This window comes from Pristiophorus japonicus, chromosome 22 (genome assembly GCF_044704955.1).
Source record: "Pristiophorus japonicus isolate sPriJap1 chromosome 22, sPriJap1.hap1, whole genome shotgun sequence".
Lineage (NCBI taxonomy): Eukaryota > Metazoa > Chordata > Chondrichthyes > Pristiophoridae > Pristiophorus > Pristiophorus japonicus.
This window is the reverse complement of record NC_091998.1, coordinates 3231306-3255192: the sequence shown is the minus strand read 5'-3', so window position 1 is coordinate 3255192 and position 23887 is coordinate 3231306. Positions and strand designations below refer to the sequence as shown.

The 23887-nt window shown below is 43.9% G+C and overlaps 1 protein-coding gene across 3 annotated transcripts in view; it reads left to right on the top strand.

Moving 5' to 3' along the window:
- Positions 1–23887, top strand: part of ccser2a (coiled-coil serine-rich protein 2a) — a 723588-nt gene that overhangs the window by 19762 nt on the left and 679939 nt on the right. For all 3 annotated transcript variants that reach the window (XM_070865515.1, XM_070865514.1, XM_070865516.1), the window contains exon 2: positions 11820–11949. The gene's annotated coding sequence lies outside the window, so the exon portion shown is untranslated. The remainder of the gene's footprint in view (positions 1–11819; positions 11950–23887) is intronic.

The following is a 23887-nucleotide window of genomic DNA, read 5'->3' as shown; positions in this document are numbered from 1 at the left end:
CAATGCGGCATACTCCCTCTGTACTGCACTGGTCATATACTTCAGTCCTGAAGTGGAGCTTGTAACGGGTGCGAGTTCAGCCACTGAGCCCTGCTGACACTGGGGACTCATGGGTTTAAACGAAGAGAACAATCATTTGCTATGATGTGTGCAATGCTTTGAATTAACAAATATAATTTCCCCTTTTAACATTTATTTTTCTTGTCTCTTATGGTCCTGGCAGCAACCAACAGGGTGGAGACACTGCTGCCTCTGAATCATCTGCTGATATTACTATTAATTCACTGTTGTGAGCTGCCAAAAGGGTTGGTCTCTGCCTCACACCTCACCCACTTCTAAGATCAGGAATCCTCTGGAGAATTACAATGCAAACTTGTAGCTTTCCATTCCACAGCATTACGTTTTAGAAACGTATAAGATTCTGACGGGACTGGACAGGTTAGAGGCGGGGAGAATGTTCCTGATGTTGGGGAAGTCCAGAACCAGAGGACATAGTCTTAGGATAAGGGTTAGGCCATTTAGGACTGAGATGAGGAGAAACTTCTTCACTCAGAGTTGTTAACCTATGGAATTCCCTGCCGCAGAGTGTTGTTGATGCCAGTTCATTGGATATATTCACGAGAGAGTTAGATATGGCCCTTACGGCTAAGGGGATCAAGGGGTATGGAGAGAAAGCAAGAAAGGGGTCCTGAGGGAATGATCAGCCATGATCTTATTGAATGGTGGTGCAGGCTCAAAGGGCCGAATGGCTTATTCCTGCACCTATTTTCTATGTACAGACATATATTCATGCAGCATCATTGGGTTCATTTGGCAGTTGCCAATGTTTCTCAAGAACTTAATATTTAATTCCCTATCGACAGCTGTTTATGTAACTGATTTATCTATTAATAACTGCAAAAGCAGTTTATCTGCAGTGAAATGAATAATGTTATTGTGAAAGTGTGGACCATGACAATTGGAGAATCATTGTGTTAACCACAAATATCACTTGCTACATTAACACTGTACTTAATATAAGATAGTATTGCAGTTTACTTTATCATTCCAGGTTCTCATTAAACGAACATAAGAACATAAGAAACATAAGAACATAATAAATAGGAGCAGGAGTAGGCCATTTGGCCCCTCGAGCCTGCTCCGCCATTTAATAAGATCATGGCTGATCTGATCATGGATTCAGCTCCACTTCCCTACTTGGAGTATTCGAAGCAAAATTGTTAAAATGAAATTCAACCTGGAGGGGCATCCTTCCTGCCTGTTGCTGGGGGTGAATACCTACAAATTTTGCTTGGATAAAGTTTGAATATATTTTAAAATAATTGAACTGCTACCAGCTGTGAGAATTATTTCCTGTCACTCAACTTGCAGAACATCTGACTCCACCTTTTATACCTTACAGGCAGGTATGTTTCATACTTGGTTACCATTGGCAAAAAGCTAGCTCTCAATTTTAAAAAAACTTTTGAAAGAAAGTGTCCCTCCCTGATTCTGACATGTATGCCTTCTATACTCTTATGAATGTGCCAGAATCTACCGAGGATTTGAGTGGTGATTACAGATACTTGAGTAGAGAAATTATTGCAGGTAACTCTGACTAAAGCACCTGGTAAAGTACAGTCTGTGTCTTCAGTTTCCAGCTTGATTGTAAAATCTGTAACTTGTATTGACATTTGGAAAATCTGTAACAGGAACCAAGTTAAATATTGAACGCTTTAAAAGCTGTGTACAGGACTGTGGTTGAATCAGGCATAGAGTATCCTGATTGTATTGTGCATTTAGATGCAATCATTAATCGGGTAATTGATTGGGTGTGATGCAACATCCTGCAACAAATCCCACAAATGTTCACACGGGGTAGGGGGGCCGAAATTTGGTTACGACCCATTTGGGGGCGGTAACCGAAGAGAGATGGGACTTCCTGCGCCCAGCGTGGAAGTGCCACCCCAACAGTGAAATTTTGGTTACCGCCCCTCACAGGAAGTGGAGTGCAATGTCGCGTACTCCACTTCCTTTTGGGGCGGGTTATACGGCTTCTCCGTGTAACGCTAACGCGTTTCAATGCCCTTCCCCTTCTGTTAAAGGGAAGGGATGCTGCGAACTCTTGAAATCTCCACTCAGGGGTCTAAGGGGTGCAGTGGCCGCAGCCTGGCACCGAGCCCCCCCCCCCCCGGAGACGCTAACGAAAGGCGCAGAAAAGGGGAATTTCAGCCCCAGAGTGTCTAACATAGTCTGCTGTGTCAGTACCTCAGTTTTGCATAAAATGTCTAGTGGGTCATGGAAATGCCAATTTCTGGTGTTATAAGCGATTCACATCAATTGTCTTAATCATTGACTGCATTTTTAAAAATGTATTCATTCACTGGATGTGGGCGTCACTGACAAGACCAGCATTTATTGCCTATCCCTAATTGCCCTTGAGAAGGTGGTGGTGAGCCACTTAATTCAACTGAGTGGCTTGTGAGGCCATTTCAGAGGGCAGTTAAGAGTCAACCACATTGCTTTGGGTCTGGAGTCACATATAGGCCAGACCAGGTAAGGCTGACAGACTTCCCTCCCTAAAGGACATTAGTGAAGCAGAATGGGTATTTTACGATAATCCAGTAGTTTCATGGTCACCAATACCGATACCAGCTATTTATTCCAGATTTATTTAATTACCTGAGTTTAAGTTCCCCAGCTGCCATGGTGGGATTTGAACTTATGTCTCTGAATCACTCGTCCAGGCCTCTGGATTACTTGTCCAGTAATATAACTACTATGCTGGTTGATTCCGGAGATGACTTGTGAAGATAGGTTGAGTAGGTTGGACCGAAACACTTTGGAGTTCAGAAGAATGAGAGGTGATCCTATTGAAACAGATAAGATAATGAGGGGGCTCAACAAGTTGGATCCAGAGAGTATGGGCTCAGTTTTCCCCAGTTATTGTGCCATTTCTCTTTGAGCAGGCTGCTTTTTCTGGCCTAACTTAAAAATCCCCGGAGAGAGGGAGACGGCCTTTGGGCAGAGTTGGAGGTAAGGTGGAGCTATGTGTTTTTCAATTCTTTTAATGTGTTGGGAGGTGGCTGCATGCTTCCCTTTCAGCCTCAGCTCGCATTGTGTCCCTGGTTACCATGGCAGTCTGATCTTTTTCAGCCCTGCTTTTCCAGCAGATCAGGGCTCCACCCCCTTTGGGTTAGGCCACGCCAAAATGAAGAGATCCAATGGGGAAAACTTACAACACTTTTTTGGTGTACTTGGGGTCCAAAAAAATCGGGCGTAATTCTTCAAGTATGCCAAAAAAAATGATTTGGGGAAAATTGAGCCCTATATTTCTACTCATAGGGTAAACTAAAATTAGGGGATATAATTTCAGAATAAGGGGCCTCCCATTTAAAACTGAGACGAGGGGGAATTTCTTCTGCGGGTTGTAAATGTATGGAATTCTCTGCCACAGAGAGCTGTGGAGGCTGGGTCATTGAATATGTTTAAGGCGGAGATAGATAGATTTTTGAACGATAAGGGAATGAAGGGGAGTGGGCAGGGAAGTGGGGCTGAATCCATGATCAGATCAGCCATGATATTAAATTGCGGAGCAGGCTCGAGGGGCCAGGTGGCCTACTCCTGCTCTTATTTCTTATGTTATGTTTCTGTACCCCGGCTTCAGTGGTGGAAGTTATTCAGGTTCTTCAAGCAGGTGATCTTGGTAACTCATCAAGCTAACATTCCATCCTATTTGACGTCATAAGCATGCATCACTGAAACTGTAATGTTTATATATTTTTTAAAATAGAAAGCAATAAGTGGGGGATGGGCGACGAGGAAGATAATGAAGTATAGTCTAGGATTAAAAAAAAGAGATTTGGCTACAGTGGAAGGGTCATGAATTACTGTTAAATGTAATGTCACCACTAATAGATTTGAAAAACTTGAAATATAAATTTAATTTCAATATAGATGTCTAAATTTAGTATAAATATGAATTAATTAAAATATGAAGTTAAACATCTAAATATAAATGATGCACATTTAAATTTGAATGGTTAGGCTAAAATAATTCGATTACCTGTTCCGTTGGGAAATATATTATATCAGTACAGGATCAATGGAAATTAATATGGTCTTATACTATGTTTATTGAAATTCCTAAAAACTATTTTGAGCTGACTTGCAGGTCCATCTGTGCAGACTGTGTCGTCTGGACCATTGCTTAATCTGTGGGGGAGAAAATCAGAGAAAACGAAAGGTTTCATTTAATAACTTGTTACTTTATAGGGGGAGTTCTCCTGGGTGTTCTGGCCAATATTTATTCTTCAATCAACATCACTAAAACAGATTATCTGATTATTATTACATTGCTGTTTGTGGGCGCTTGCTGTGTGTAAATTGGCTGCGTTTCCTACATTATAAAAGTGACTACACTTCAAAAGTACTTAATTCGTAAAGCACTTTGGGACGTCCGGTGGTCGTGAAGGGCACTGTAGAAATACAAGACTTTCTTCCTTTTTTTCCCTTTCTTTCTGAAAATGATGTGCGGGTGGGTGCTGATGACAAAAGCTTCAGCCCATACAGTGCGATCCACTTCTCTTCCTTTTATTGGGTTATTCTCCTGCCCTTTCCATTCTGGAACTAGCAAAATAACTGGGTATTCCAGCTCTAAGGCGTTTACTAATACAGTACAGGTACTGTTCTTGTGTGGGTTTTTTTGAAGTGTGTGATTACTACTGGGAAAACTCCAAATTTCTGTCCTTGTCTGTAAAATGTGTACCCAATTAACATCCAGTACCGCAGTCGCACACTACAGGTCGAGTCATGAGTGAATATGATGGACACAGTAGCATCAATATTTTATATTCCCAGTTTCACTTGGGAAGGCAACCGATGTTGCATCTTTTTTCCTAAATCTGTGAGTACTAAGGATTACATTCTAATCATGTCCTCAGTACTGTATATTAGTTTTTGAGATAAAAGATTTGAAGGTACTTTACCTTGTTTTGGTAAGATTCTGTGCCATTTACAGTATTGCACTGGGTTCAAAGTGTGTTAAAACATCTTGCTCATCTATTTGTTGATAGGTAAAATATTGTTTTCTCAGTTTATAATGAGTATTCTTTGATACAGTTTGAAATTTCAAGTGCTGTTGTATAGTTTCTTCCTTACTGAATCGATCACAACTTATATGGTTTGAGCACACCCTGATTACAGGATAAATTGGCATTTTATGACGAGTGAGTGAAACTGATAAATGTCAAAAGCTTTTGTTGCATTTTCCAGTGTTGTTGACAAATCCCACACGTTTGTGCTGAGGCTACACTGCAAATCCCTGACCCAGGGCTTGGAATCACTTATTTTGTGTGCGTTTTTGCTTTTCCTTTCCTGGATAGTGAACACAGTGATAACTTCCGTTATTGCTTCCATGCTGCAACATGTTTTGAAGGATTTTCGTGTAACAGAAAGTAACACCATTGATTGTGCATTCGTAGCAGTTTTTTTACTCCAGCAAAACATTGCAAGTCTCTAGTGTTCGTGTTGCTTGCTGATAAATCTCTTGCATTCATAAATAGATCTTTATGTAGCACGCAGTACAAAGTGCAGGGGTGTGGATAATATATTCTAACTAGTTTATCTCTTGTGACGTATGGATGAGTAATCAAGATCAATTTGAATAGTTCAAGACAAGTTGGGGCTAGAGGATGCAAGGTAATTGAAACCAGTATGGTAGTTTGTGTGTGTGAGGGTGGGCTCGGGGGCGGAGGGGGGAGGCAAATAGAAGGTAGGTAAGGGGAAGAACAGGGAGGGAGATGGCAATGGGAGGTGAGGAGGAGAGCGGCTTATTGCCCCCCCCCCCCCGAGCCCACCCTCACACACATAAACTACCATACTGGTTTCAATTACCTTGCATCCTCTAGCCCTAACTTGTCTTGAACTATTCAAATTGATCTTGATTACTCATCCATACGTCACAAGAGATAAACTAGTTAGAATATAAAATTATCCACACCACTGCACTTTGTACTGCGTGCTACATAAAGATCCATTTATGAATGCAAGAGATTTGTCACCAAGCAACACGAACACTAGGGGAATGCAGTTGGGAAATGCAGTAGGCTACTGTAAAAAGGGGCAATGAAACTGGGTACGGATAGCCTGTGAAGGGGAACCCCAGGCGGTGGCAGGTTGGAAGAGGAGAGATTGGCAGGCAGCAGGTGTATTGGAACAGGGAAGCAGTTAGCATGGGGGAGGGAGGGAAGGGGGCGACATCTTGTTCATTAGGTGGCAGAGTGGAGCCTGTAATCTTAGGGAGGATTGGGGGGTGAACATAAGAATTAGGAGCAGGAACAGGCCACTCGGCCCCTCGAGCCTGCTACACCATTCAAAATGATCATGGCTGATCTTCTACCTCAACTTCAATTTCCTGCACTATCCCCATATTCCTTAATTCTCTTAATATCAAAAAATCTAGCGATCTCTGTTTTGAATATACTCAAAGACTGAGCCTCCACAGCTCTCTGTGGTAGAGAATTCCACAAGTTCACCACTCTCTGAGTGAAGAAGTTTCTCCTCATCTCAGTCCTAAATGGCTGACCCCTTATTCTGAGACTGTGACCCCTTGTTCTAGACTCCCCAGCCAGAGGAAACATCCTCCCTGCATCTACCCTGTCAAGCCCTGTAATGGGTGCGGGATGAGAACTTGCTCATTGGTGGGAGGGGGAAAAGAGGCCAGGAAACAAGCGCGGTGATGATGGAGAAGGGTGGTTAAAGGCTGAGCTTTACCTCAGTGGTGGTCAGGGAAGGGGCTGGTGATAGCAAATGCTCTGTTGGGGAGTAGGGTGGTTGGGGGTTGAAGTTTTGCTCAGTAAGGTCGGAGGGTGGTGTTGGAGACAGAATATATCTAATTGGGTGGGTGGGGTAAAGACTTTATGGCTCTGCTGCACACAGGTACCTTTTACACCATAATTCATAAAAGTCTAAATGATTTCCAGAAATGAGATCGGAGACTTGCACATGAGCATATGTAACGCAATAGCAGTAGGGGAAACAGAAAAAACTTCGAGGAACTCCAGACTTCACACCAACTTGCATTTACTACAGAATCAAACAATTTTGAGTTGGGACCATTAATTCATTTCTGGTATTTTATTTACGTCAAGTTTAACACTGGATGCATTACTGTTACAGCCTCAACATCAGATGTGTTTTGCTGCAAGTTGATAATTATTTAAATTATAAATGACAACACTACGAATGTGAGATTTTTATTTGGATTAAAAGAAGGTTTCTTCGCTTGTGAAAAGAAATTAATCTTAACCCAGAAATCTGGTTTTCATGCAGTGTCAGCCAGTGGCTAGTCATGCGTTGGAGGAGATATTTCTTTGCCATGTAACATACAATATATTATCAGGGCCACTGATTTACAGTGATTGAATAAGTGAAATAGAATTTTTATTATGCAGTAAATATTGTGGGAATGTAAGTGATACTCATCTTCAATTTCCATTATTCCTGATATTTGCGTAGAAACTAATTCAGTGGCCTTGATGAACAATCTCTGTGACTGATTTATTTGCTATTATTTTTTTAAAGTGCAGGATATAGAGGAAGGCTGGAGAGAAGGTGGTATAGTTTGAGTTTAAGTAGGAGACGGGTTGGAGATATTGTGTGCAGCAGTCACAGAGAATGGAGGAGGGGGTTGTGTGAGTAGTAGGGTTGGTGGTGCAGCATTTGAGAAAGGTTGGTGTGCTCTGGGAGGAACAAAGGGGTGTTGCCAAGGCGGGTCGTTGTGCATGGGAGAATGGGGGTTGTAAAGTTGAGAAAGAATTGGGAGGGAGGGGTTGTGTGATGCAGAAAGGGAGCCGCACTGTGTGTAGGGCCCATGCTCTATCTCACGAGAGGTGTTGGATGCGCTTACTGTTGCCCAAAATTCTAAATTTAACTGCAATTCGTCTGTTAGGCAGGGGAGGGAAAACCCATGGGTTTTACTCTTGATCAATATTCAGTCATCTCTGCTGGAAAGTGCACGTGCGAACATTGGGTGAGAACAGAATTGGGTTCATCTGTCATTTCCCCCATCGACAAAAAGCCTGGTGGCACACTCTGTCGAGGGTTACACATGCAGAATCAGCACCTTTGGGAGAGGAGAGGAGAGGAGCAAATTAGGGGAAAAAGAAGAAAATATCACTAAAATGTCATCCAAAACTGTCATCAATAACGTGAAGAGGGTGTCCCCAAGAATAAGACTATAAAGCTGTTTATGATGCAACTGTTGGAATATACAGCTGCATATTTTCTTTTGGAGCCTTGCCATTGAAAGATGTTGAAGCATTGCTATTCGAATAATCACTGACGATACCATGTTCAATCCATTTCTTTTGTCTGTTTTGTGGTCAGCAAAGGAAATACACAGCAAAGTGGTTGACTGTGACAAACGAGTAGCAGCATTGCAATTGCATCTTGTAACCAGGTAACCGTGCTGAGTAGTACTGTATCCTGGTAAAGAATTACAACCCAGTCGCCTACAGAGCTTGCTTTAGCTCCATTTAGTCATGGTTCAGTTTATGCGAGTGTGAGGATTTTGCAGTAGGTCGGGCCCAGCTTTATCGACTTTCGCATGTTTTTTTTTCTCCCGCTAGCTTTTGGGCAACACGAGACTCGTACACTTTTAAATACATACATTTGGACTACTTCGAAAGTAAACTAGTGTTTTCAGATTTTGTTGAGAACAGTGTGTAAACTGCGTACGTTGTGTCAATTGCTTGGATATATTTTTAATTCGGATTGCCTATGTGGCCGACTATGTCAGTGGTCCGAGTGTCCTGCTGATCAGATAGCGAAAAGTTCAAGTATCAACTGCAATAAAGAGCAATTTACTACAGTATTGCGATGAATCTTTGAACCTACACTTGATTAATCTTGTTGTTCTGTTTAACAAAATTTGTTGTACATTAACAATCAAGTGAGAGACTGCACCATTTAATAATTCACTAATTAGTCTAACTCGATTCTTTTAACAAGACAGCTGGCTACTTTCAGTAACTGGAAGGGATTTTTGTAGAGTTTCAAAGGATGTTTTAGACCATTCTAATATTTGACAAATTGAGTAAATAAGTTTATATAGGAGTACTATAGTTAGCAAAGGAAATTTGTTGGTTTTAATGAGATATTGACGGCAGTATCCAAGCTTTGAGCTATTGTACAATACTGTGTTTGCGTTGAAATTTTCACCAATTAAGATACAAGGTTGTTTTCCTGTCAGTGTAAATCTGAATGCATGTATTTAGTTTTCATTATTGTTCAATGAGTTACCTTGTAGCCCATATTTACATGAATTCATGTACCTGGCAGGAAAAATGGTCTACAGACAGATACAAGGGAATGAGGAATACTAGTAATCTGCAGTGGAAGAGTAACCATGCCCTTATGTCACATTAGTAACTCATTAACAGGTGTCAGTGATTTCAAAACTGAGACTCGTAACAGGCAGTATATATACATCCTCCAGGTGGCTGTAAGTAATCTAGAATTTTTCACTGCACAAGATCGATTGTGGATCAGTAACTGTTCAATTTATTTAATAAAGAAAAACTAATTTGTGTTTTCAGTCCTGTGGCACACTGGGAGGGGCAGGGAGAGAATAAAAAAAAACAGGACAAAAATATAGTTTTCAGGAAAAGAATGAACTTGATGCAAGAGCACTGTGAGCCACTTTTTGTGTTAAATGTATAATTCACGATTAAGAATACCAGGATCTGGTATGTAACTCTGATAGTGGGATGGAAAAATGTGATGGCAAACATATACAAATCATCAGCACCTTTCTAGCTTAACCCAAACACCATTCAAGGGGGGAAGGAAGGAAAGGAGAAGAAAGTGTTCTTTGAGCATCAAGGCTGCTGAGTGCACTTTTTCTGTCATTGACTTTTAAGTATTGGACTGCAGAAATGTCACAGTTTTTAAAATATAAAGACAGAGGCAGTCATTTTAAATGTACAAAATCACACAGCAATTGATAACATCTTAATTACCAGCAGCCAGTTATCTATATCCACTGACTAACCTTCCCAGTCATACTTAGAAACTAGGGATCTGACCTGCAGCTCGAAGAGAAGTTGAACTTTGCTCCTCAGTGTTTATTTAACAGCAATTAAAACTTTGTGCCCTTGAAGGAGTGCCATGGAAAGTCCACGAATATGTATCCATATGATAGATTAAAAGCCTGTGCTTACCTGTCCTCCTGATTGTGTCCTCTCAATTCCTAATTTGTGACGCCAAGGCAGGTGATACTATTCTGTAAAGGAGCAAAAGCACAGTATGTGCTTTAAGATCATTAAAGCTATTCCTCCTTGTAGGATTGATATGCGAGAGGTCTCTTTGGGGTCATAGTGGTTTCAAGATGACAGGCCTAGCATTGGAAGTTTGGAAATGTCAATTCGTATGTTGCAGACTTGCAGGTAATCTGATTCCTAAATTTAGAGCTCCAGGACACTGTTGAAGCTGCAGCAGCTAGTCTGACTCGCGAATGGAACCTGTAGGGGTCGGCCTGTCACTGGGGCTGGGATTCTTCTCACTCCGATCCAGATAACCTTGCAAGCCATTGCCATAATGGAAGGGTTGGCAACGCTCCAGGATTGTCAGTTTCCAGAAGGTTAATCTTCAAGGCACTGCTACAAGCAACCTAGGAGAAAAATAATAGTGACATTAAAAGCAAAATTGTGAAGATTGTATGGAGTTTCACAGTTTTGAAGTCTTTGGAAAGAATGAGAAAGCAGGAAAAGGTATGATAAGTCTTGATATGATTGTAGGAGGAGGGATACTTTCTTGGATGATGTGTTTGGAGTTTAGAAGGAATAAGAAGGAAGTTTAGGCTCTCAATAAAACAGACACATTGCAAAGATTGTGAATAAAATAGGAAAAAGAGAATGGAGGTTTGAAATGAGAGCAGTATTTCAAGCTTGGGCAGACCTTGGTTTTGTGAAAGTTTGAATTAAGGTGAATTGAAGTAAGCTTTTTGAAGGTTAGCTTTAGCTATTTAAGAGATCTGGTATTTTATATCGCAGGAGACAGTGAAAGAATGAATGTTGATAGATGACTAGTGGATGTCTTTGATACAAAGAAAGAGCAAAGTAGGTGAGGAGACGGCCCTGGAGAACCCCTGAGGTGGTAGAAAAAAGAATCAGGATAAATCACTAACTAAAGCGCAGAGAGTGATTCAGAGAAAACTAGATAGCAAGCGTAGCTTTGATAGGAAGCCAGCTGATAAATTATTTCATCATCATCCTAGGCGGTCCCTCGAACTTATTTAGAAGTGACCTGATGTGTTACAGTATCCACACAGGTGACCTTGCGTGTCTTACAATATGTTACAAGGAATATCTCATTTGTACAATAGTGGGCATGCTGGCAATAAATTTAAACTCTAAATTTTATACAATATTTATACAAATATTTTCATAAGTTTTTTCATGTTTTTGGAAGAGTAATCAAAGAGTTGGTAGAAAGAGTAACTAAAATCACTCCGTTTTAGTTGTGACTCCCAATAGGATTTGCAAGTACAATCGCATTTCTTTGAGTTGGTAATTGATTTACACAGGTAGTCCATTTTAAATAATTTGCTTACAGGGATAAGCAGAAGTTAGGGGTTTACCTATTGAGCTAAAAAATATTGGTGCAGTGTTCTTTGTTTTCAAAGCAATGCATTGGGAATAGTCATCAATATCCTGTTAAGTTTAAGTTAAATGTATGCTTAATGTCCTCCAGCACACAGTGAATGACTTGCCTTTTAGGGGTAAGATGATATTTCTGTTCTTGGATTTTACAGAAATTCTTCCTTTTTTCCTTTTTAGAATTAATCGGGAGCTTGAATCCTGCACAGTACAAGTCAATGGAGTGTACAGTGAGCTGCAGCAACTGAGGAGACTCTTCTTAAAAGCCAAACATTTTGATCTGAAATTATTTCATTGGAGAATTTACCAGGTATGTAGAAAGCAATTACATCACATTTTATATCTGCATAAGACAACAGAAAAAGATTGAGCTTCAGCAAATCATAGGCAGTCCCTCAAAGCGAGGATGACTTGCTTCCACGCCAAAAAGGAATGAGCTCACAGATGTTTCAATGAAGGACCTAATATTCCAGATTCCGAACTACATTTTGGAGAGTGGAAGATGCCTGTGCTTAGATTTTTTTAACGTGTGGTGGCCGTTGCACACCAGCCACCACGCAGGCTTGACAGAGCTAGATCTTGGTCCAGTGGCAAGGATTACCGAAGACGACTGGAGACCAGCTCTGCTGCATGGACCAAGAAAAGCCCAGTGCAAATACCACACGCATGGAAGCACAAACTTGCTGCAGCATTGCTGCATGGCCACTGAGTTTTGCAGAGCAGGTTAACCAAGGAACTGACTTTCCTGCAAAAAAAAAACTCCACAGCGTGATTATAATGTCTTTTTTTTACATCTTGACTTTTTTGGTGAAGAAAAATCCAGTGCTGTCGAAATGCTTCAGACGACACATCTGATGCAGCGTTTTGTTGGAACCATGTAGTAACCATCTAGTTTCCCTTGAGAAGGTGGACTTCCAGAAGGCATTTGACAAGGTGCCACATAAAAGTTTACTGTACAAGATAAAAGTTCACGGGGATGGGGGTAATATATTAGCACGGATAGAGGATTGGCTAACTAACAGAAAACAGTGTTGGGATAAATGGTTCATTCTCTGGTTGGCAACCAGTAACTAGTGGGGTGCCGCAGGGATCAGTGCTGGGACCCCAACTATTTACAATCTATATTAACGACTTGGAAGAAGGGACTGAGTGTAACGTAGCCAAGTTTGCTGACGATACAAAGATGGGAGGAAAAGCAATGTGTGAGGAGGACACAAAAAATCTGCAAAAGGACATAGACAGGCTAAGTGAGTGGGCAAAAATTTGGCAGATGGAGTATAATGTTGGGAAGTGTGAGGTCATGCACTTTGGCAGAAAAAAATCAAAGAGCACGTTATTATTTAATTGGAGAAAGATTGCAAAGTGCCGCAGTACAGCGGGACCTGGTGGTACTTTTGCATGAAATACAAAAGGATAGTATGCAGGTACAGCAAGTGATCAGGAAGGCCAATGGAATCTTGGCCTTTATTGCAAAGGGGATGGAGTTTAAAAGCAAGGAAGTCTTGCTACAGCTATACAAGGTATTGGTGAGGCCACACCTGGAATATTGTGTGCAGTTTTGGTTTCCATATTGACGAAAGGATATACTTGCTTTGGAGGCAGTTCAGAGAAGGTTCACTTGGTTGAGGGGGTTAACTTATGAGGAAAGGTTGAGTAGATTGGGCCTCTACTCATTGGAGTTCAGAAGAATGAGAGGTGATCTTATCGAAACGTATAAGATTATGAGGGGGCTTGACGAGGTGGATGCAGAGAGGATGTTTCCACTGATGGGGGAGACTAGAACTAGATGGCATGATCTTAGAATAAGGGGCTGCCTATTTAAAACAGAGATGAGGAGGAATTTCTTCTGAGGGTTGTAAATCTGTAGAATTTGCTGCCTCAGAGAACTGTGGAAGCTGCGATATTGAATAAATTTAAGACAGAAGTAGACAGTTTCTTGAGCGATAAGGGGATAAGGGATTATGGGGAGCAGGTGGGGAAATGGACCGGAGTCCATGATCAGATCAGCCATGATCTTATTGAATGGCGGAGCAGTCTTGAGGGCCGTATGGCCTACTCCTGTTCCTATTTCTTATGTTGTTATGTTCTTATGTAAGGTGGTGGTAGGCCTTCTTTTTGAACTTGTGTGGTAATGGTGCTCCCACAATGCTGTTGGATAGGCAGTTCCAGGATTTTGACCCAACCACTATGAAGGAATGGTGATTATGTTTCCAAGGTGGATTGGTGTATGCCGGCAGGTGGGGGGGGGGTCACGGTGGGGGTTCAGCGGGGAAGCAGAACGTGAAGATGATATTTCCATGCACCTGATACCCATGTCCTTCTGGGTCATGGAAGTCATGGGTTTGGGTGGTGGAGTTGAAGAAGCCTTGGCCAGTTGCTGCAGTGCATAGCATAAACAGAACACACAGCAGCCGTGGCACGCTGGTGGTGTATATTTCAGCGAGCGGGTGAATCGCTAATCAAACGGACTGCATTGTTTTGGCTGGTAACGAGCTTCTTGAGTGTTGCAGGCCAGTGCTCTATCGTATTCCAGACTTGTACTTTGCAGATGGTGGAAAGGCTTTTGAGAATTAGATGAGCCACTCATCACGGAATACCCAGCTTCTGACCTCGAGTAGCCACAACATTTATGTGGTTGGTCCAGTTGAGGTTTTGGTCAATGGTGCCCCCGCCCGGCCCCCAGGATGTTGATGGTAGGGTATTCGGTGGTGATAATGACATTGATTGTCAAGGGGAGGGGTTTGACTCTCTTGTTGGAAATAGTCATTGTCTGGCAGTTGAATAGCGTGAATATTACTTGTCATTCATCAGCCCAAGCTTGGATGTTGTTCAATTCCTGCATGCGGAGCATGGGCTGTTTCATTATCTGAGGAATTGTGAATGGAACTGAATACTGTGCAATGGTCAGCAAACGGCTTCACTTCTGACCTTATGATGAGGGATGGTCATTGATGAAGCAGCTGAATATAATTGGGTCGAGGACAATGAAGAACTTCTACAGGGATGTCTGAGAGATTATTGACCACCAGCAACCACATCTATCTTCCTTTGTGCCTTGTCTGACTGCAGCTACTGGAGAATTGTTCCCTTGTTCCCCATTGACTTCAGTTTTACGAGGGCCCCTTGGTGTCACACTTGTAACTCTCACTTGACCTCTGGAGATCACAGTTCAAAACAGTTTGGTAAACAGTTGGCTTTCTCGCTTAGAGAGAGTAATTTGGGAAATGAATACATCATACTTGGGCTGTGTAGGTACATTGTTGGCAGAGTAATACGTGCTTCACTTTGAATTTAATCCATGTTGCACCTAACCTGAAAGAGCCTGATAACAATGTGAGCAAGAGGTAAAAATATATTGGGAACATGGGAATTGCTAGACTGTAGTAACTGAGCATCATTGATCAGCCTTCAGAGAAATATTAGATGATTCCAAGTGTAAAATCTGGACAACATTTGAATCCATTCATAGAAAATACAATTGGTGTAGTGAGAAAATTACGTTGCTTTGTGAAAGCGGAATCCTTCTGATAGGTGAACTATACATAATATAGTGCAATACAGCATACTGATCGAGTGTGTTTATTGGTAAAATTATTGATTAAAACAATAACAGCCATTTTCAAATTACTTTACTCAATGTTACGGCAATCTCAGTCGATATATTTAAAGGAAGACAGATCATCTGCATTTAGTGAACAGCTGATTGAAGCTGCTGAGGGCATAATGAACAGATAAAAGGGTGGACAGTGCTTTCAATAGACAAGAGGAGTGTTGTGGCAGAGATTCAGCTTTACCTCGTTGAATTCAGTGGAAAGATTTGTACCAAATGGATTCCTTTTTGCTAAAACATTTTTGCATTAGTGACATTGCAGTACTGAGCCAATCAGCTCCTCAGATCAATAGTAAACATATTTAATTGCCTTTCGCGAGTTACGAGAAGCTTATTGAATTTGCCGAAGTAGCCAGCATGCTTAATGTGTTCCAAGCAGCGCCTTTGTAATTGAATTTAATGTTCAAGCACCATTTGCCCGATATTAGGCGGTTACCATGGACAAGGCAAGTGGTGGGGACTGTGTTGATATTCTGTAATATGCTTCATGGTGTTAAAATGATTTATCATGTGATTTTTGTGGCGTGGCCAAGAAATACAGTAGGTTTTGCATTAAACCTGGTGATTCTCTGTCTCATGCAATTACTTTTATTAAACTTGAAAGCAATTTAAATGTATAAATTGTATTTTATGGAGGGTTTTGTCAGACTATCTGTACGATCTAAGCCATTTTTTGAAAGACTTTAAAGGTGGGGATTAAATTACTTTGTTTTTATTATGACTATCTTTCTAAAGCTTTTAAACTGTTTAAACAAAATTTTCCATGATATTACTCAAATGGATGCTTTCTCAGCAACAATCGCCCATTTATTGCAAAGGTTGTGGGGCTTTTTAAAGATCAGTGTTGTGTTTAGAATAGGAGTTTGTATGTTGAGGTTCAGTTTTAAATTGCAGACCTTGACTGACTATAGCGATTTGGAAATGACAGAATTCTTTCAGAGTACCACAGTAGACATTTGCACTCAGAGATCTTCAGTGGGGTTGCTTGCATTTAGATCAGTTGAAGGCCATGATCTGAAATTATACAAGTGCTGTGCATTGTAGAACAGGCTGAACAGTGGGAATCGGAGCTCAGAGAGTAATTCACAGTGAAAGGCCATTATGAAAGGTCACTGCCTTTCATAACATGGCATTGCTTTTTGCAGGTCCAATAGGCAGCTGCATTCGACAACTGGATAAAACTTTGTTCAGACATTTGGGGCCATTGAATACTGCTGTCAAGAGTGGAGCAGTTGGAGTGGGTCTGTCTCATGAACATTCCTGTTGTGTTATTGATATGTGAAGTAGGGGGAGGGAAAATGAGTGCCAGATGGACAAAACACTTGTTTCCCCTCAAAGATCACTGATTGTTCTATCAAATATTTTGCTGCTTGTTACCATCTGTGACTCATTTTCAAATCCTATAGAGTGAAAGTTTATCCAGTTTAACCTGTCCCACATTCATTTAACAGCAGTTTATATTAAAATACTAACCCTTTACACTGTGTTAATGAGCCTTGAACAAAACAGATATTTTTCAGACATGTAATGGTTATATGGAATCAACTGCCAGCTTAAATATGCTCTTAACACTTGACCATTAAGGAATTGACAGCTCAAGCGAATGCTGTCATTTTATAATTTTTGTTTTTGCATGCTTTGATTTGGAAATCATTAGTGGTTTTATTTCCGGAATATTAATGTATTATTATTAAAACATAATTCCCTTTTCTCTTCACCTTTGTTATTCTGTTTGCCATTTTAAACATCTTATTCTTTACTCGTTTATTTTGGTTTAAATCTGACCATACTGTCTTACCTGTGCTCCAGTTTGGTGGTGAGACCTGAAACTCTTAAATTCAATTGCAAATTGCTTGAAAACTCTTTGTATGGTCTGATTCTCTCAGGAGACTGCACATTAAGGTTTGACTGGCCCATGTCACTGAAGTGACCAGGTCAGACTTTGACGTCTTTTGTGGGCTGCTCTTCAAGCACAAAGTGTGTAATAAGTTATCTTGTCAGCAGTCTAGAAGAGCAGATGCTTCTACTGCTTTCGGTGACAACAAGGTTCAAGACTGCTCTTAATATCTGAATTAGATAGTTTTAAGCATATTACAATTTAGAAATGTAATATCAATTCAATGGAGTACTTTATAAGGCTACAGTTCACATCGCAGTGAGCCGTTCCACTGAAAGAAAGACTTGTATTTATATAGCGCCTTTCATGTCCACAGGACGTCTCAAAGCATTTTACAGCCATTGAAGTACTTTTGGAGTGTAGTCACTGTTGGAATGTAGGAAACGCGGCAGCCAGTTTGCACACAAGTAAATTCCCACAAACAGCAATGTGATAATGACCAGATCATCTGTTTCTTTTGTTAAGTTAATTGAGGGATAAATATTAACCAGGTCACCAGGGATAACTTCCCTGCTCTTCTTTGAAATAGTGTCGTGGACTCTTTTACATCCACTTGAGAGAGCAGACGAGGCCTCGGTTTAACGTCTCACCCGAAAGATGGCACCTCAAACAGTGCGTGCTCCCTCAGTATTGCACTGGAGTGTCAGCCTAGATTTTTTTGTGCTCAAGTCCCTGAAGTCTCTCAAACTCTGCTCATGGATACTTTGAAGCATTTTATCAGTGCCATGGACACTACTGAAGCCTTTAACAGGATCTGACACCATGTACTTCGAAACAACTTTATCAATGCAAGTTCGAGGGACAGTAGCTCATCTTTCGATTCTGTTGTGTATCTGTAAAGCATGCACTCCCATGTTCCGCCATCAGAGAGCGCATCCCCTGAAGTCCCAAGGGATCCCAGCATCCCTTGGGAGCACTGTTTCTAAGCCGGCCCCTAAGGCCTGTTCCTCACTCTGGAGTGTCTTAATAAAGACTGAGGTCACTGTTACTTTAACCTCCCTGTGTACAGTCTCATCTGCGTTAGGAACACAACAACTGGCGACGAGTATACGAATCCAACGCAACGATGCAGCAAACTGTGGGCACCCTGGAGAAGTTCCCAGAGGGTGAGGACTGGGAAGCCTATGTCGAACGGCTAGACCAGTACTTTGTAGCCAATGAGCTGGACGGAGAAGGAAGTGCTGCAAAAAGCAGAGCAGTCCTCCTCACTGTCTGCGGGGCACCGACCTACAGATTCATGAAGAATCTTCTGGCTCCGGTGAAACCCACAGGTAAGTCGTATGAGTAGCTGTGTACACTGGTTCGGAAGCATCTTAACTCAGGGAGAGTGTGCTGATGGCGAGGTATCGGTTCTACACGTGTCAGCAATCTGAAGGTCAGGAAGTGGCGAGCTATGTTGCCGAGCTAAGGCGACTTGCAGGACAATGCGAGTTTGATGGCTACCTGGAGCAAAAGCTCAGACTTTTTTGTGCTGGGCATTGGCCACGAGACCATCCTACAAAAACTTTTGACTGTCGAAACACCGACCCTCAGTAAGGCCATTGCAATAGCACAGGCGTTTATGTCCACCAGTGATAACACCAAACAAATCTCTCAGCACACAAGTGCTAGCAATGTTCATAAATTAACTGGAACTGTGTTTGCGAGCAGAAATGTACAGGGCAGAAACCACGAGGCTGCAACTGCCAGCAGGCCTCAGGTGACCCAGATGACTCCGAGTCCGCAACAAAGGATGAATGCAAGGCAATTCACACCTTGTTGGCGTTGTGGAGGCTTCCATTCAGCCTATTCATGTTGCTTCAAAGGGTATGTTTGCAAGAGCTGTGGAACAATGGGGCATCTCCAACGAGCTTGCAGACGAGCTGCAAGACCTGCTAACCATCATGTGGCAGAGGAAGAGCGGTCCATGGTGGATCAAAGCAATTTCGAGCCTCAGAGAGGAGGCAGGTGCTGAAATACACTGGGTGCACACATTTTCGATGAGATGTCCACCTATAATGCTAAATGTAAAATTGAATGACTTACCCGTCGCCATGGAACTGGACACTGGTGCTAGCCAATCCATCATGAGTAAAAAGATGTTTGAGAGACTGTGGTGCAACAAGGCACTCAGACCAACCCTGAGCTCCAGCCACACGAAACTGAGAACGTACACCAAAGAGCTCATCACTGTCCTAGGCAGCACCATGGTCAAGGTCACCTACGAGGGCATGGTGCACGAACTGCCACTCTGGATTGTCCCGGGCTATGGCCCCACACTGCTTGGCAGGAACTGGCTGGGCAAAATTCGCTGGAACTGGGATGACATCAGAGCGCTATCACATGTCGATGCGGCCTCATGTCCCCAGGCATTTCCTTCCTTTTTGAGCCAGGCATTAGAAACTTTTCCGGGGCGAAGGTGCGGATTCACTTGGTCCCAGAGGCACGACCCATTCACCACAAGGCGCGAGCGGTACCTCACATGATGAGGGAGAGAGTGGAAATCGAGCTGGACAGGCTGCAACGCAAGGGCATCATCTCCCCAATCGAATTCAGCGAGTGGGCCAGCCCGATTGTTCCAGTACTCAAAAGTGATGGCACGGTCAGGATTTGCGGCGATTATAAAGTAACTATTAATTGTTTCTCGCTTCAGGACCAATACCCGCTACCTAAGGCAGAAGACCTATTTGCGACGCTGGCAGGAGGCAAGACGTTCACCAAGCTCGACCTGACTTCAGCCTACATGACGCAGGAGCTGGAGGAGTATTCGAAGGGCCTCACCTGCATCAACACGCACAAGGGACTGTTCATCTACAAACAGATGCCCGTTTGGAATTTGGTTGGCTGCAGCGATCTTCCAGAGAAACATGGAGAACCTACTCAAGTCGGTACCATGCACAGTGGTTTTTCAGGACGCCATATTGGTCACGGATCGGGACACTGTCGAACACCTACAAAACCTGGAGGAGGTCCTCCAGCGACTAGATCGCGTAGGGCTGCGGCTGAAGAGATAGAAATGCGTCTTCATGGCAACAGAAGTGGAGTTTTTGGGGAGAAAGATTGCGGCGGACGGCATTCGGCCTACAGACGCCAAGACAGAGGCCATCAGGAACGCGCCCAGGCCACAGAACGTCACGGAGCTGCGGCCGTTCCTGGGACTCCAACTTTTTTGGTAACTTCCTACCGGGGTTAAGCACCCTTTTAGCCCCTACAGGTGAGAACTGGGTATGGGGAAAAAAAACAAGTAATTGCTTTTGAGAAAGCCAGAAACATTTTATGCTCCAACAAGCAGCTTGTATTGTATAACCCGTGTAAAAGACTCTTGCTAGCATGTGACGCATCGTCGTACGGAGTCGGGTGTGTATTACAACAAGCTAACGTTGCGGGGAAATTGCAACCTGTCGCTTATGCCTCCAGGAGCTTGTCTAAGGCCGAGAGGGCCTGCAGCATGATTGAGAAAGAGGCATTAGCGTGTGTTTTGGGGTAAAGAAAATGCATCAGTACCTGTTTGGCCTCAAATTTGAGCTGGAAACCGATCACAAGCCCCTCATATCCCTGTTCACTGAAAACAAGGGGATAAATACTAATGCCTCAGCCCGCATACAAAGGTGGGCACTCGCGCTATCAGCGTATAACTATACCATACCATCCACCAGGCCAGGCACCGAGAACTGTGCGGATGCTCTCAGTCGGCTACCATTGCCCACCACGGGGGTGGAAATGGCGCAACCTGCAAACTTGTTGATGGTGGCGCAGCCCGCGGACTTGTTGATGGTCATGGAAGCGTTTGAAAATGATAAATCACCTGTCACGCCCCGCCAGATTAGGACTTGGACCAGTCAAGATCCTCTGCTGTCCTGAGTAAAAAAAAAAAAAAACGTGTACTGCATGTGAGCTGGGCCAGCATCCCGTTGAAATGCAAGAGCTAATCAAGCCGTTCCAGCGGCAAAAGGACGAGCTGTCCATTCAGGCAAGACTGCCTGTTGTGGGGTAACCGCGTAGTGCTACCCAAAAAGAGCAGGGAGACATTCATCTCGGATCTCCACAGCACACACCCGGGTATAGTAATGATGAAAGCGATAGCCAGATCCCACGTGTGGTGGCCCGGTATCGGCTCTGACTTCGAGTCCTGTGTACGGCAATGCAGCGTGTGTGCTCAGTTGAGCAACGCGCCCAGAGAGGCACCACTAAGTTTGTGGTCTTGGCTCTCCAGACCATGGTCGAGGATCCATATCGACTATGCAGGCCCGTTTCTCGGTAAAATGTTCCTGGTGGTGGTGGATGCTTTTTCAAAATGGATTGAATGTGAAATAATGTTGGGAAGCACCGCCACCACCACCATTGAAAGCCTGAGGGCCATGTTTGCCATCCACGGTCTGCCTGACATACTGGTCAGTGACAACGGGCCATGTTGATCCTTTGGGTGTGTGTTGTGGGCTCGAAAAAGGTGGTATCTGCTGTGGGTTGCTCAGGGCAGTCTGTGAACCGCAGCCTCGTTTGGTCCAGGTGTTTTCTGCAAATTTGTCCATTGTCTAGTTTGACGACAAACACCCTATTCCCTTCTTTAGCTATCACCGTGCCCGCGATCCACTTGGGACCATGTCCATAGTTTAGCCGTTGAGTTCAACAACTTTCGATCATAACCACTGCTCCCATTTTCCTCTGACAGCAGGTGCTGGTAATGCATCATTATCATCATCATCATAGGCAGTCTCTCGGAATCGAGGAAGACGTGCTTTCACACTTAAAAATGAGTCCTTAGGTGGCTGAACAGTCCAATATGAGAACCACAGTCCTTGTCACAGATGGGACAGACAGTCGTTGAGCGAAAGGGTAGGTGGGACAGGTTTGCCGCCAGCTCTTTCCGCTGCCTGCGCTTGTTTTCTGCATGCTCTCGGCAATGAGACTCTAGGTCCTCAGCGCTTTCCCGGATGCACTTCCTCCACTTAGGGCGGTCTTTGGCCAGGGACTCCCAGGTGTCAGTGGGGATGTTGCACTTTATCAGGGAGGCTTTCAGGCTTTCCCTGTAACGTTTCCTCTGCCCACCTTTGGCTCGTTTGCCGTGAAGGTGTTCCGAGTAGAGCGCTTGCTTTGGGAGTCTCCTGTCTGGCATGCGAACTATGTGGCCTGTCCAGCAGAGCTGATCAAGTGTGGTCAGTGCTTCAATGCTGGGGATGTTGGGCCTGGTCGAGGACGCTAATCTTGGTGTGTCTGTCCTCCCAGGGGATTTGTAGGATCCTGCGGAGGCATCGTTGGTGGTATTTCTCCAGCGACTTGAGGTGTCTATTGTACATGGTCCATGTCTCTGAGCCATACAGGAGGGCGGGTGTTAGTACAGCCCTGTAGACCATGAGCTTGGTGGCAGTTTTGAGGGCCTGGTCTTCAAACACACTTTTCCTCAGGCGGCCAAAGGCTGCGCTGGCGCACCGGAGGCAGTGTTGAATCTCGTCGTCAATGTCTGCTCTTGTTGATAAAAGGCTCCCGAGGTATGGGAAATGGTCCACATTGTCCAGGGCCGAGCCGTGGATCTTGATGACTGGCGGGGGGGCCAGTGCTGTGAGGCGAGAGCAGGCTGATGGAGGATCTTTGTCTTATGGATATTTAGCGTAAGGCCCATGCTTTCGTAGGGCTTAGTAAATACGTTGACTATGTTCTGGAGCTCAGCCTCTGTGTGCGCGCGGACACAGACATCGTCCGCGTACTGTAGCTCGATGACAGAGGTTGGGGTAGTCTTAGACCTGGCCTGGAGATGGCGAAGTTTGAACAGCTTCCCACTGGTTCTGTAGTTTAGTTGCACTCCAGCGGGCAGCTTGTTGACTGTGAGGTCGAGCATGGCAGCGAGGAAGATTGGGAAGAGGGTTGGGGCGATTACGCAGCCCTGTTTGACCCCGGTCCGGACGTGGATTGGGTCTGTAATGGATCCGTTGGTAAGGATCACGGCCTGCATGTCGTCGTGGAGCAGGCAGAGGATGGTGACGAACTTTTGGGGGCATCCGAAATGGAGGAGGACGCTCCATAGACCCTCGCGGTTGACAGTGTCAAAAGCTTTTGTAAAGTCGAAGAAGGCCATGTATAAGGGCTGGTGCTGTTTCCTGCATTTTTCCTGCAGCTGCCGTGCTGCAAAAATCACGTCCGTTGTGCCCCGTAGGGGCCGAAATCCGCACTGTGACTCCGGGAGGAGCTCCTCAGCCACAGGGAGAAGACGGTTCAGGAGGACTCTAGCGACGACTTTCCCAGTGGCTGATAATAGGGAGATTCCTCTGTCGTTGCCGCATCGGACTTGTCCCCTTTTTTAAAGGTGGTGCATCTCAGATCTCCTGGCATGCTCTCCTCCCTCCAGATGAGAGAGATGAGGTCATGTATTCGCGCCAGTAGTGCCTCTCCGCCATACTTCAGTTCCTCAGCAGGGATTCCATCCACTCTCGTAGCTGCGGAGGGACAAGATGGCATCTGGGGTGGCAGCTCCCTCGGGAGCTCCCCTGCTGAACAATTACCATCTTCCTCCTCCCCCGTCCCACTGTCTAAACTTTCCCTGACCCTAATAGGGGGTCGTAAACACTTAAACCCTCACTCTAAACCCAACCCTGCGAATCCCACAAGATCGGGCCTACCTCAGGCTTCCCACCACACCACCCATCGGTGACGACAACCGGGGTCCTTGATCCATGACGACGCCCGGCGTGCAGGTGAGCCTCCGACCGGGCCTTCACCCCTCCAGCAACCAAACCTCGGACCTCCTACCATCAAGGGTGCTACTCAGCG